The sequence below is a fragment of the Motacilla alba genome, chromosome 2, assembly GCF_015832195.1.
Source record: "Motacilla alba alba isolate MOTALB_02 chromosome 2, Motacilla_alba_V1.0_pri, whole genome shotgun sequence".
Taxonomy (NCBI): Eukaryota; Metazoa; Chordata; class Aves; order Passeriformes; family Motacillidae; genus Motacilla; species Motacilla alba.
Genome location: NC_052017.1, coordinates 81,732,853 through 81,746,905, shown reverse-complemented (window position 1 = coordinate 81,746,905; position 14,053 = coordinate 81,732,853).

Sequence of the window (14,053 nt, the reverse complement as noted above, 5' to 3'; positions counted from 1 at the left end):
ACAAAAATATGTGTAAGCAAGCAATTAAATTTCTGTTGCAGGACAACTGAAGGGCAAAGCCTTAACCAAGGTTTGCATCTGAAAGAATTACACAACTGAAGCTTGCTCTTGAACTTCTTAAAACAATACATTTTTTTACATCTCTTGCTTGATTTACCATGTCTGCTTAAAAATCAAAGCTAATACATGATGCATTGTTGTGTACAAGTGGGTAGTGGAAGCAATAGGTTATTTGCTCGCAGAGATGAAAGAAAACCTAACAATTGGTATCCTTTGGTGCAATGCCTCCCTGGAGATGATGCCTTACCAATGTGCTAGGAGTGTCTCAGTGGTGTTGTTTGTCCCTGCTCCCTCTTGTTTTGGAAATATCTGTCCAGTTTCTGAGAGGACATGGGTGGCTCGATCCAAAGAGATAGGACTAGGAAAGCCATATGTTCCAGCTGCTCTGGGAGGGAGCACTCCATTTCTCTTGGGCTATTGAAAGGGAAAAGCACTGCAAATTTAGTTATAAACTTCTGCCAGAAAAGAAACAGCTGTGTGATCTGGGAATGGGGGCTCAGACATTGAGCTGCACTGTCCAGACTAAAGAGCAGTCCAATGTAAGCACGAAAAACCTACTTCAGGTACCTGCTATAATTGAGTCCTGCTGGCTGCTTCATGGGGTTGGAATCTAACCTTTTTAATCCATATCAGTGTGTTGGTGAACAGTCCAAGAGGCTTCCACTTAGATGTTGTTTTGCTGCAGAGGACCAAGAGACACATGCTGTGCAGAGCCAGGGTCCTGCTAATGTGCAAGGAAGCTCTGTGACAAAGCAGCCCAGTGCAATAGTGTAGATTTGTAGGATTTTAATTTTTTTCAAGGGCAAGTATGTTTCCTCTTTCATTCTTTGCCCATCTCTTTCAAAAATGGTGATGGTATCACCATCAGGATGGAACAGGAGAACTGTATTGGAAATCCCAAATAATACTGTGAAAGTGCTCAAGTGTCAAAGGACAGTCATCAGGATACACTAAAATCAGTAACAGAGAGGAAAATAGTCCTTTTAACACTTCAAATAATCCTTGCAGATTTTACTAGGCCTCAGAAATAAAGAGTATTAGATTAAACAAAATACTTATTCTGAAACAGTGCAGTATATGATAATTACTGACGGAAGAAAGTAATACTAGGAAGAGTAGTTCAGGAAATATGTAGGGAGCATACAGCAGTATAATGTTATGAATGGAAAACTAAATGACCAAGGAAAAATGTGTTATTTTCATAAGCAAAAAGAGAACACTACTCTAGTGTGGAGTCCTCCTCGGGCTGCAGGTGGATCTCTGCTCCATTATGGACTTCTGTGGGCTGCAGGGGCGCAGCTGCCTCACCATGCCTGCAAGGGAATCTCAGCTCTGGCACCTGGAGCACCTCCTCACCCCTCCTTCCTTGAGCACCTTGGTGTCTGCATAGCTGCTCCTTTCACATATTCTCACTCCTCCCTCCACTTGCAGGTTTTTTTGCTGCTTTTTAACTGTTATCCCAGCAATGCCACCACCATCACTGCTGAGTTCAGCCTTGGCCGTTGATAGGTCTGTATTAGAGCTGGCTGGCATTGGTTCTGCTGGACATGGCAGATGCTTCTGGCAGCTTCTCACAAAAGCCACCCCTGTAGCCCCCCTATTACCAAAATCTTGCTGTGCAAGCCCGATAAAATGTTTGTATTTTTTAAAGTTCAAAATAAAACACTAACATGGCACTTGTAGGAAAAGTCTTTTGTTAATAGCTTTAAGTGATTTTCCTAAACTGAAATTGCCATGCAATGTAGACATTCCAGACTTCAATGCTTAATATGCTATAATTACTACTCTTTAAATGGTTACTATTAAAAGTAAAAAACCCCAAAGTAATTGTACTTTGTTTCCTAATTCTTCATACTAGATGAATTGTCATTGCAACAGCTTTTAATTTCAATTCAAAGCAGACAAAACAATCTCCTTTGCAGATGCAACCCCATCTGCTACTGTGGCTAAACCTCAGAGATCTTCTTGAATGTTCTTGTTTCTGCATCAGATCAAAAAAAGATAAATTGCTAGTAGCACTGCAGATGACAAACTGCCTTATTTTTCATCAAGTTATACTGTCATCTTCTGCCACTTTGTGTCTTCATTAACACTCGGCTAATTAGAAACATGAAATTATTATCTAACATTTTCTAACATATAAAATCTAGTCTAACAGTGCTCTCAATTGTCTTATTGTGGCATTGCACAGATGTGGGCTTACTGGGTACCTATTGCATCATAGTTTCCAGTCCCCTCTAAGCACTGCCTAGAGCAGAAATTGTTACTCACAGCAGCAAGTTCAAAGAAAGTCCTCTCCTCCAGCTCAGGGACCCTGGAAGCAGACAAGAATGCACTCCCAAACAAGCATGAATAAATTACCAGCAAAGGTCTGCACCAGCCATCTGTGTCTGTGTTGCACAACATGTAGAACAACAAGGAGTGCTAACCTTCCTGCTCATCATCCTCTTTTCCCTCCGGCCCCCATCATGGCAGCCCTCAGTAAGAGACACCATCCTCTACAAAGTTACTGATAGCTAGACCTTGCCAGCACTTAGTGCATAGACCCTCCTTTGGTGTCACAGCACTCAGCCAAAGAGGCCAGGAAAGATGGAAACCCATCCAGAGCATTTTTTAATTCAGCCTTTCAGGGGCTTACAACTTTTTGTTTGGGCTTGGAAACTTTTTGTCCGTTTCTGGGAAATATGTCAATACAAATGTACAAAGTGGATGCCTCCAGCAGCTGGGCTCAGGCACCCAGTCTGCCCAGTAGCTGTCCCTGGATCTCAGTCTCCTCAGTCACTGCACTTGGAGGCACCAGCCCACGTGTGCATGGAGACACAGTTTGAATCCACCCTAACTGTGCTCAGACATGGAGGTCATCCAGCTAGTGGCCCTGGGTCCTCGACCTCCACAGCTGACAGCACTTGGAAATGCAAAATTCTGAGAGGCCTGCAGCTCTATCCTGGCTACTGGTATATTTAGTATGTTCTTGCCTCAGATTTTCACTCAACACCTTCAGTTAAAACAAAAAAAACAATAAACAACACCAGGGGAAAAATTCCATTCAATGATTTATTAATGTAACATTGTTTTACACACATTGAATTTATGGACTTTCTCATGAACTGATAATAAGAGGGGTTCCTAGAGAGTTTCCTGTGGAGAAAAGATTGCTTACCCAGAGCAAAGTTTTATTTTGGGGTGGTTTTTTTATGTTTTGTGTTTATTTGTTTGGGTGGGGTTTTTTTTTTGTTGTTGTTGTTGTTTTTTTTTTGGTTGGTTGGCTTTTGGTCTGGGTTTTTTGCTTTTTCTTTTAATAATATTGAAACTCTTTATCATAGAATTGTTTGTGTTTGTGATGGTGAATTTTTGCAAAGCACTGTTTACAGGAGGAGCTAAAAGGCAAGTGCTGATACTGACCAGAAAAGTTGGGTTCTGCATTTATTAGGTATTTTCAACTTAAATATGTTTTAAAGTAGATGACTGTAGCATAAGATGTAGGTGAAAATACAAAATACATAACACAGCTCTATTGTTTCTAGAGATTGCTTTCCATAACACCAAATATTTTAGCCTAGGAACACACATCTCCAAAGGCATTTTAAACAACAGCCTATGAATGGGCTTTCAATTTAAGTAAATCAGTTTTCTGAAAGGCTCTCCAGTAAGGATTTGGAATGGATAGTCATGAAGACTACAGGTAATTTTCATTTTCAGGGACAAGGCTCCTTATCTTTGTTAGCCTCTGTACAGATTTTTCCAGAGAAACATACTGCCTCTTCCTACTCTGTCCAACAGCAAGGCCAGCTGTTTGGCAGCAAGGCTGGGCATTCAGCCAGAGCTCTACTTGATCTAGAAAAGGTTTTATCTTTCCTAATGTATACTGTAAATATTTTGTTCTAGCAGATCCAATTTGAAACTTTCCAGGATGATAGATGAGATCTGCCCCGAGACATCACAGACAATTTTTTCTTCCATGTGGGTAACTGGAGATATAATTCCTGTGAGATCAAAACATTTTGTCAGTAATTCTTGCTGGTTTCCATGTGGCCCAAATGAGAGAGTTCAAACTGAATGAGAGAGTTTGAATCAGGCCCAGCTAAGAATTATGCCATGCAGTAAAAATGTCAAGAAATTGTTCTTTGTAGCTGCGTAGAAAGCTGAGGCAGAGCTGTCTATCCTATATGGTATAATCAAGGTCAAACCACTTCCACCCTGTCTCCTAGCCCTATGCCAGAGCCATTGCTAGTAGTAACAGATGGTTTCCAGGCCAGCACCAGGCAACAGAGTCATATTGCAAAGCCAAGTAGTGTGTGGTTAACCGTAACATGTCCTCAACAAGAAACATACCACACTCAGGGCAGGGAAAGGATTTCACTTGTCACAAGGATACTGAAAGCAGAAAACAGCAGGAAGAAATACAGGGCAAAAGGTGAAAAAGGCAGCTTCCACATCTTCAGGACAGATCCTTGTATGTTCCCCTGTCTACCCGTAACAGATCCAGTTCAAGGGAAGACTCTGAAGGGGTCTGCACTTCACAGCCAAGAGTCAGCCATAGATTTATGTGATGGAACTCCTGAAGCATCTCACAGGGTAGTGTGGGTACAGACTGATACTGTGTACAGTTCTCAAAGTTATGGAAGAGAAGGATCAAGAGAGGGTCCCCACTAGAGGGCAGCGGGACTGATTCGTCTACACTGATTATTTTCATCCAACAAAAATAAGTCTCATGGACCATGTCTGTCACCACCTCATGAGGAACCAGCTGGGATAAACTTCATAGCTATCACCAGGCAACCCTGAATGAGAAAACAGCTACAGCCTGCGGATGAAAAGAGCTCTTCCATGTCCCACCAGGCAGGCGTGGAGCCACATCTGTCTTGTGTCAAATTAACTTGTTTCCCAGGAGAAGGAGGTCCATGCATCCTCGCTACCATATTGAAGGAAAAAGCTCTAACTTTTATGTTTCTGTGCACAGAATGAATACCTATCTGCTTGCCAGCATCAGTCCATACACCACCATGAGTTCTGCAGGAGACTCTGCAAGTAAAGCCTATCCCATTGCAAGTGTCACCTGTCAGCAACGATGGCAGAGATCTTCAATTGGAGCTGTAGAGGTCAGACTACTCCAAGGCAGGCTCCTGGCTGCAGGGCTGTCAGACCTCTCAGTCAGCCAAGAAGCACTAGAATCATCAATGAACTGCCTGGACTCAGTGGAGAGGATCACCAGCCTGTGAAGCCTCACTGCAGGAACCTGGAACTGTTTCTAGGCTTCTGGATGCTTTGAGCCAGTGGTGAATCTGAGGCGTGGGTAAAAACAAAGCTGCCCCATCACAAAGCTACATAGGAGCTTCAGCTTGGCACATGGCAGCAGGAATGGCAGCTTCTCCTTGCTCTGGCCCATGACCTGCCTGGAGGGAGCAACAGATATATTGCTATCTTAAACTAAGCACAGTAACCTCAGGCTATCAAAAATCCTAATCTGCTGAAATGCTGGCCTTTCACCCTTCCTCATGCCTTTTCTGCTCTCACCACAACAAATGAATGTTGTTTCTTCAATGTTACCTGCGTGTCCATAGAGCTTATGAGCCCAGGAGCTCAGAGGCATAGACTTACCATGAAGCCCATGTTTGCTGAGATTAGAGACTAATATTATGAACAGATTCCTTAACCCAGTTTGCATGGTTGTGGAATGGAATCTGCTATTGCAGGTAATTATCATGTTCACTATGATGGGTTCTGCCCTTGGATCACAACAACCCCCTGCAACACCAGAAGTTGGGGGAAGAGTGGCTGGAAAGCTGAGCATCGGAAAAGGCCCTGGGGGTGCTGGTCAACAGTCAGCTGATCATGAGCCAAAGTGTGCCCAGGTGGCCAAGAAAGCCAATGGCATCCTGGCCTGTATCAGCAATAGCGTGGCCAGCAGCATTAGGGCAGTGATCCTCCCCCTCTGCTTGGCACTGGTGAGTACTCAAATCCTGTGCTCAGTTCTGGAGCCCTCACTACAACAAGGACATTGAGGTGCTGGAGCAAGGACAATGGAGTGGGGAAGGGTCTGGGGGTCTGGAGCACAATATGAGGAGCATCTGAGGGAGCTGGAATTATTTAGCCTGGAGAAAAGGAGGCTCAGGGATGACAATATCACTCTCTAGAACTGCCTGAAAGGAGGGTGTAGCCAGCTGGGAGTTGGTGTCTCCTCCCAGGTAATAAGTTACAGGATGTTGAGGCCTCGATCTGCACCAGGGGAGTTTTAGATTGGCTATTAGGAAAAAATTCTTCACTGAAGGGGTTGTCAAGCATTGGCACAGACTGCCTGGGGAACTGGTGGAGTCACCAAGGGTTGACTCCCTGAAGGGATCCTGGAAGTATTTCAAAGATGTGTAGATGTGGCACAGTTTAGTAGTGGACCTGGCAGTGCTGGGTTAAAGGTCGGACTCGATCGGACCTGGTCGGACCAGGTCTTTTCCAATCTAAACAATTCTGTGTGAGCCACTGCTGATACCCACAGACAGGAGATACTGGCACTGCCATCACAAGGGGGGTTTGGAATGCCCAGGCATGTTCTGTTCATCTACAGCCTCCAGGATCCCAAAGGCATGTCTGTTGGACTGCATGTGTGTAAGGTCCCAAGGTGAAATGGTACTGACAAGCTAAAGAAGTCCTGGAGAAGTCCCAGCTGATGTCTGTCCACAGTCTGTCCATGCACTGGAAAGAACTGATGGTGAGGCTGGTTTTTATTACTCAAGGAAGGCAGAGAAAGTTGTAGAGTGCTATACGATTCCAGTATTGTACCACAGGATAGGACCCATAGGAGGATTTGGTGCAAGAAATTTGGAGTGCTTGTAGGAAGTCTAAGGGAGAGATGCCTGAATACTCTTCTGGTTCCTGGCCTTGATTTTAGGTCCCTCAAAGAGCAAAAGGACATGTGTGTGCTGCCTGATGAGCCTTCACTCTGACAGTTTTCCGAGCCCCCTGGCCAACACCTGCATCTGACCACTCCAACTCTTTTGCTCCTCTTATTCCTAGTCCAGATATTTCTCTACATCAAATAAAATTGCCAGTCATGTTCTCTTACAGATGCATGCTTTTACTGTCTTTGTTCCTACCCTCATCCTAAAGGACCAACTAAACCATATTATTCTTTCTTATCAGTCCCTATCTAATCTATACTACAGCTGCTGCACATCAGTTTTAGTTAAAAACCCTGCCAAAAAATCTTGCTCTCCTTTGATCTTCTGTACTTCTCTGCTAACTTATCCACGGTCCAATGCAAAATACAGTTCAGGTCAGCAGTTTTATATTGGCAAAAAGCTGTTTCTCTTATGGAAATCTCCTTCCTGAGACGTCCAAGTGATTTAATTGTGGCCCAAGAACAGTTAAAAATAATAGCTTTGAAGGTGGAGATGCAGGACATAGATATACTTAAGGAGAGGGAGGTGCATTGAAATAGAGCAGTTTCTATTTAAAGAGTGAATTCGTGTAGGTATGTGCCTGTGCTGCCTATAGCTGAGGACCAGTGGGCAGGATGAACCAATAATAAATACTTAGCCAGCTGATCATGCGAGATAAATTATCTTCTCAAAATCTGTACAAGATCAAATACGGCTTTGATCTGGCATGGAATCTAATAAAAGTGGGCTACATTTTTCACAATGATAGTTTTTGCTGACACCTGATGTAACCTTAATTCTAACCACGGTCGTTCTGCTATGCATAAATGATCCTTCCAGGTTTAGTACAGAAGCAGCTGGTGCCCTGTCTGATTGCCATGCTAACATGGCAGATCAGGGTTCCAGGGGACATCCTCACTAAGTGACTTTTACATCTGCTTTCTCACAGCTTGTCCCCTTGTCTTCTCCCCAGCAGAAAGCTTACACCCAGCAGATATGATGAAAGAGTTTTTTATTCTAATATCGTTCCTAGGAGAACAATGCATTACTTATAGATTCTTCTCCTAGAAGACAGTCTAGCCAGATCTCCTCTTTCCTTCCATACTAGTGCACATGCAACCACACTGTGAGTTGGCATCACTCCCCTCTGCCAGGATTCACACAACATGTTCTGCATGCCCTCAGCTGTCCTCCACAGCAGCCTGGAGAGTGACAACATAAAGATGACCCTGGGACCACCTAGATTGGAAACACAAGTAAGGGAGGAATTCTAACCAGTTTATTACTATGAACTTCCATGAGAGTGGCCTTAATATGTTCTCTCAACCTGTCATTCAAAGGCAAGCATCCCTTCTGACAAAAGCAACTCTTTGCAGGGCTCTGTGTTAACCAGGACAGAAAGACAGAGCATCTGATTTCATACAACTCCACGGATCCCACTTAGAAAAGTACTTTCAAAAGCTTTATAGATATTTAGCATAAACTTAATTTGTTTATGATCTCTCTCGTAGAGTATTTTCTACAGCTAAAATTATTCTTAAAACCCTCTTTGTGCTTGTTATCACAATTTAATTTCATATCTATATAAAGCTTTGAAGAAAAAAAGTCTGTGAGATTTATCTTCGATTAAGTGTTACTGCTGGCAGAACATCCTCTCTTATGAAAAATGACGTCTCAAAGGCAGAATTCCCAATCCCTGAGTTAAAAAACAAACCTTCCAAAACCTGTATGCTCCCAAACCTTCTCTGAATGACTAAAAGAAACAAAACAGAACACAAGAACAACTTCAAAACTTTTATAGAACATCCTTGATACAGAGGAATTTAATGTGTCACCGAATACTGTAAAAATATGCTGTGTTAAGTATTTAAGTACTGTGTAACAAGCCAAGATAGACATTCATAATAAAGCAGACTCTTGAAAGTAATCTCTATCAGAGTCCCAAATATAGCAAGGGAAATAGACTGTGGGAATGTCAAGGCGGCACCTTTACCTTGCTCCTGTTGTAGTATTGCACATCCATACCGTGCACAGAGTGATGAAAGGTCTCCGAGGCAGAGTTCCCGCCAGAAGCGTTGACACACATCCAGCAGTGTGAGGCAAGAATCACACCCGGCTGTCCGTACACCCTCTCCCACTCTGATCCCACCCTGCATGCAAAGGGAACGGAATGGCTTGTGAACCTCCTCCCACGCTTTCTCCATTTACCACACAGCTATTCCATGTAGGCAGCTAGAGAAGGATTTTCATGTGCATGGACATGCCTGGCTGGAAGCTGCAGCTGTTCAGCTGCTGATTTATCATGTGCTCAGCTTCTCTGACACAGGGCTGGCAGCCCTTGTAAGAGCAAGGAAGACAGGGTGGAAAGAGGAGATGGCTGGTGGTTGACAGCTGTTTCAGGCTCTGTACTTTAATTGGCTCAGAATATACCTCAACAACTTAAATTTGGCTGATGCTTATGGTTCATCAGAAGAGGACTTAGAGCCTTGAAGAGAGGAAGGACTCAGCCAAGTAGAAGGTTTAAGGGACAAAATATAACATAGTTTAAGCCTGTTCAGGGTTACTCATGCCTGGCCTTCTGTAATGGGAGACACAAGCCATTTTGAAGAAGGTAAAAGCCTGCATTTCCAGACAACAGATTAAAAGAATGCCCCAAATCATACCTTGTTAGAACCAGAAAGTGATGTTTTGGATTTCTACTTGTCTCCCTGTTGTGATCATTTACATTTGAGACATGGAAGTTGTATCTCCACTCTCCCATTCAGGAATGTATTTACTGAGAAAATAAAAAAGAAAAGAAAAGAAAAAGTGATGATAGTGCAGCTAAGGAAACTGTCTCCTTGTTACCTCCTCCCCAACATTATCTCCTGGTGACTAGCACACTCTGAAGGTCACTTGTTAGAGATGCACCTCCTTCAGCAAGACAGACTTTCTCTCACACCCCTATCTAGCTTGAGACCTTGATTTGTTAATTTCTTTCCTCTTTTTACGTTCATCAGGAATGAGTATGGTGGTCAGATATACTGCTGAGGCCTAGTCTCTGTGCCTTCTCTATCCATCCCACCAGAGAACCACAGAATATTCTGAGTTGGAAGGGACCCTCAAGGATCATTGAGTCTTGAGTGAATGGCTATGGGCTACAAATGCTGCAAAAGAGTCACCTCTAGGGATGGTGACTCCACTACCTCCCTGGGCAGCCCATTCCAATGCCTAATCACCCCTTCTGTGAAGCGATTACTCCTAATGTCCAACCTAAACCTCCCCTGGCACAGCTTGATGCTGTATCCTCTCGTGCTGCCAGTGAAGAGATCAACCCCCACCTGCCTACACGCTCCTTTCAGGCAGTTGAAGAGAGTTATAAGATCACCTCTGAGCCTCCTTTTCTGCAGGCTGAAAAACCTGAGCCCCCTCAGTCATTCCTTATGGAATTCATGCTCCAGACCCTTCATCAGTTTTGATGCCCTCTTCTGGACTTGCTCCAGCACCTCAACATCCTTCCTGATGTGAGGGGCTCAGAACTTTGAGGGGTCACAGGATTCAAGGTGCAGCCTCACCAGTGCCAAGTATAGGGGGAGACTTTTAATTACCTGCATTCTCACAAATTCAACAGTGGGAACAAAGCTTTATTGAAAAGAAAGGATATTTTTGATCCAAACTGTACTTCCAAACATTCTGAGAATTTAATCTTCAGTGTGGAGTTTCACTCAGTAAAGAACAGCTGAATTAAAATCAACAAGACTTAAAAAAAATGTAATCCTTGCAAAGGAAGTCCTCACTTTCTACTTTTAGAAGGAAATTCTCACTTAAGGAGACAAGATTAGAACATGCTTTATTTAGATTTCTCACTGGAGAGGCTAGAAAAAGAGGAGCAAAAAAGCTGATGTTAGAAGATGATAATCTTTCTTGTCATTGTGCCACAACAGACCACTGGGTATTATTTCTCCATATTGTACACATTTATGTAGGAAACATGTAATACCTCCTTTTTTGCAGACATATTTCAGTGATGTGCTACAAGCTTTGACAAATCATCATGAGATAAAGGAATTGGTGTATTATCAAATTATCGCTTATAGATTTCTCAGAGATTTCCTTCTTCTCCAAGTACTTAAAATGTGGACCTTCAAACACATTGTGCCCATCCACCCATCCATCCATCCATCCATCCATCCATCCATCCATCCATCCATCCATCCATCCATCCCATGTTCTCTATTACACTTACATAGTATCTGCTGCCTTGAACCCATACAATTATTGCAGCTTCAGAAATTCTGTCTAACACAGCTTAAGCCAGTGAGAGACAACTCTCTTTGTGTTTACTGCAGGAAACAGCCTAGCGTCTTCCAATACAGTGTTGGGATTGGTGAAAGTCTCTCCTCATTCAAAACCTGTTTCAGAGTTGCTGCCTCTTACAAGGCAGTGGTCTTTACCATTTAGACCTGAAAATGAAGTTGAAGATAATTTTAGCAAATCAGGCCCTCTTGATAGAGCCAACTTTTAAAAGAAGGCAGCAGGGCAGGGAAGCAAACAAAGAAAACAGGTCATGAAACTGTTGAGCTTGGAAAGGTCTTCATAAGATTGGCCATTGTGTCTGTTTGGTTTCCCCCTCCACCTCTTTCAGCAACCTGGTCTAGTGGAAGGCATCCCTGCCTATGGCAGGAGGGCTGGAATTAGGTGATCTTTAAGGTTCCTTCCAATGCAAACCACTCTGTGATTCCATGATTCTATGAAAACACTGATCAGTATTCCTTTATTTTAAGAGTTTTAACTCAGCAGGTTGAAGATGTGACCTTTACTGGATGTATGAAAAGTCAAAACACAGAAATAAAAAGACTGAGATGTTGGCTCTGTAGGTGCCTCAGCCTTCTCAATATTTCACAGCTGATCTACAAAGTAACTCTTCCAACCATTAGCAGACCACAGCAGCTATGCTTGCAGAAATACTGTCCATCCTCACCTCTCCTTGCTGTACCCAGGCCATCACAGAGGCAAGAATGCAAAGTATTCAGGGCTGAAAGAAGAGACAGTGTAATTCTCTGGTTTATTTCTTACAGCATCTATATAAAAAGAACAGCCAAGGTGCCTGTTTATTTGTCTTGTTTCAAGTTCAATTAAAACCAAACCAAAACCAAACCAAAATCCTTTGGAAGATGAACCATAAAGCAAGGGACTGCTATCAGTAACTCAAGTTGAAATCTCTGCTGAAGATCTGAACACTTCATTGACCATGCAAGAAATTGTGGTGAACATACTTCTACATGAGAAATAATTAATAGCTCTTTCATGTGCTTTGGGTTTGATTAGTTTATTTTGTACTTTTATGTGTACTTTGGCTGTTAGTCCTGAAAACAGTCCTATTCCTTAACAAAAATAAATTAATGACCTGCTTTTTCTGAATGACTTCCGGTAATAAATATTAGGCTGTCCCCCTCATATCAGTTTCCCTTGCTCTGAAGTCTAAGTTTGCAGTTGAGAATACAACTGCATCAAGCACTGTTATAGTTTGCTAACAAATTACAGTCTTGTTCTCTCATCCTCTCTCCACCCCCTCCTTAGTGCCACCTCTGATCACAGAGTAAGCTAATTCAAAATGAACTGCTGAAAACCATTACTTTTCTTCCAAGAGTGGTCTTCTCTGAATTAAAAAGTTAAATTGGCTCACTGATCAATATCAGGGATTGTGCAAGGCAGCAGGGAAAGGAATTAGCAGGATTATGGAGAGCAGGACCTCTCCTTTTCTCACCTTCTGCAGCAGCTAGTTCATTCAAGAAGTACTGTGCAACTGCATTGGAGGGCTGTTCTAGCTACGATCCCCTGATAGTATTTGGCTGTATGCAGGGACAACTCTTCTCCGTGCTGTTCTGCAGCCACATTAAGGGCTCTGTTGAACAGTTTGGGGAGTCCTAGACTGCTGGAGTTTCTGGGGCTACCTCAGGAGAGGACACTCTATCCATAGGCACACTGAAGCTGCTCAAGGAAATAGGCAATTCACTGGATTAGAAAGAGAACCATTACGGACATAATTCTGGGATGCTGGTGTTAAAGCCCATCTTCAGATCACAGCACGTCTGTGTCTGATCCCATTCCAATAGCAGTGTCAATTTTACTTAGTGATCACTGCATGTGAAACCCATCCCTTAGAGACACCCCTTGGAAGAGGCACGGTCTCCCTGTCCTTCCACAGTCCTGGACTCAAGCCTAATAAGAACTGAAGTACACAGTAGAAAAGTGGTGCTTTGCAGCACTGTCTCGGTGCTACCAATCCAAGGAAAGCCTTCCCTTGGTTATGAACTGCATGGCACTGCCTGGACACATCACCCAGGCCTCCCCTTTCCCTCAGGGAGCAGAGTGGCCCTGCTAAGTCTCACAGTCTCCACTGCTCAGCCTCCCCAAGGGAGGTCTGCCTGTACTTGCTTCTCCCCTGAATTAGTCCTCAAAATCCACCCTTTTATTTTTGTGGGAACTGGGCTACACTTCTCCAAAGGGATGAGCTGTGTCATGGAGGGGTCAGACAATGCAGTATTTGTGAGAAACCAACACAGAGGCAGGGCTGCAGCTGCGCCAGCTGCTCACGGAGATGAAGGGAAGACAAGTGAGAGGGAACCTCATGAATGTCCCTAAGTATCTGAAGGAAAGTTGTCGAGGGGATGGAGCCAGGCTCTTCTTGGCCGTGCCAAGCAAGAGGACAAGAAGCAAAGGGCAACAACTGATGCAAAAGTTCTACCTAAACATGAGGAAGAACCTCTTTCCTGTGTGAGTGACTACACACTGGAACAGGTTGCCGAGAGAGGGGCAACCTCACTGGAGATCTCCCTCACTGGAGATTTTCAAGAACTGTGAGGGCGCAACCGCGTACCGCGTGCTCTGGGACGCGTCTGCTTGAGCAGGGAGGCTGGACCACTGTGCTCCCTTCCAGCCGGACCCATTCCGTGACTCTGGGAGTTACGGAGCTGCCAGCACCGCACGGCGCCGCGGCTGCCCCCGCCCGCCGCCGGGGCTGAGGCACGGCCTCCGCGCTCCGCGCCGGCGCGGGCGGGGGAGCATTCCCAGCTCCCGTCTCCCTCCCGCTTCCCGCGCATGTGCGGTTGCCAGGGCGGGCCGTCTCCGGTGAAGGTTTA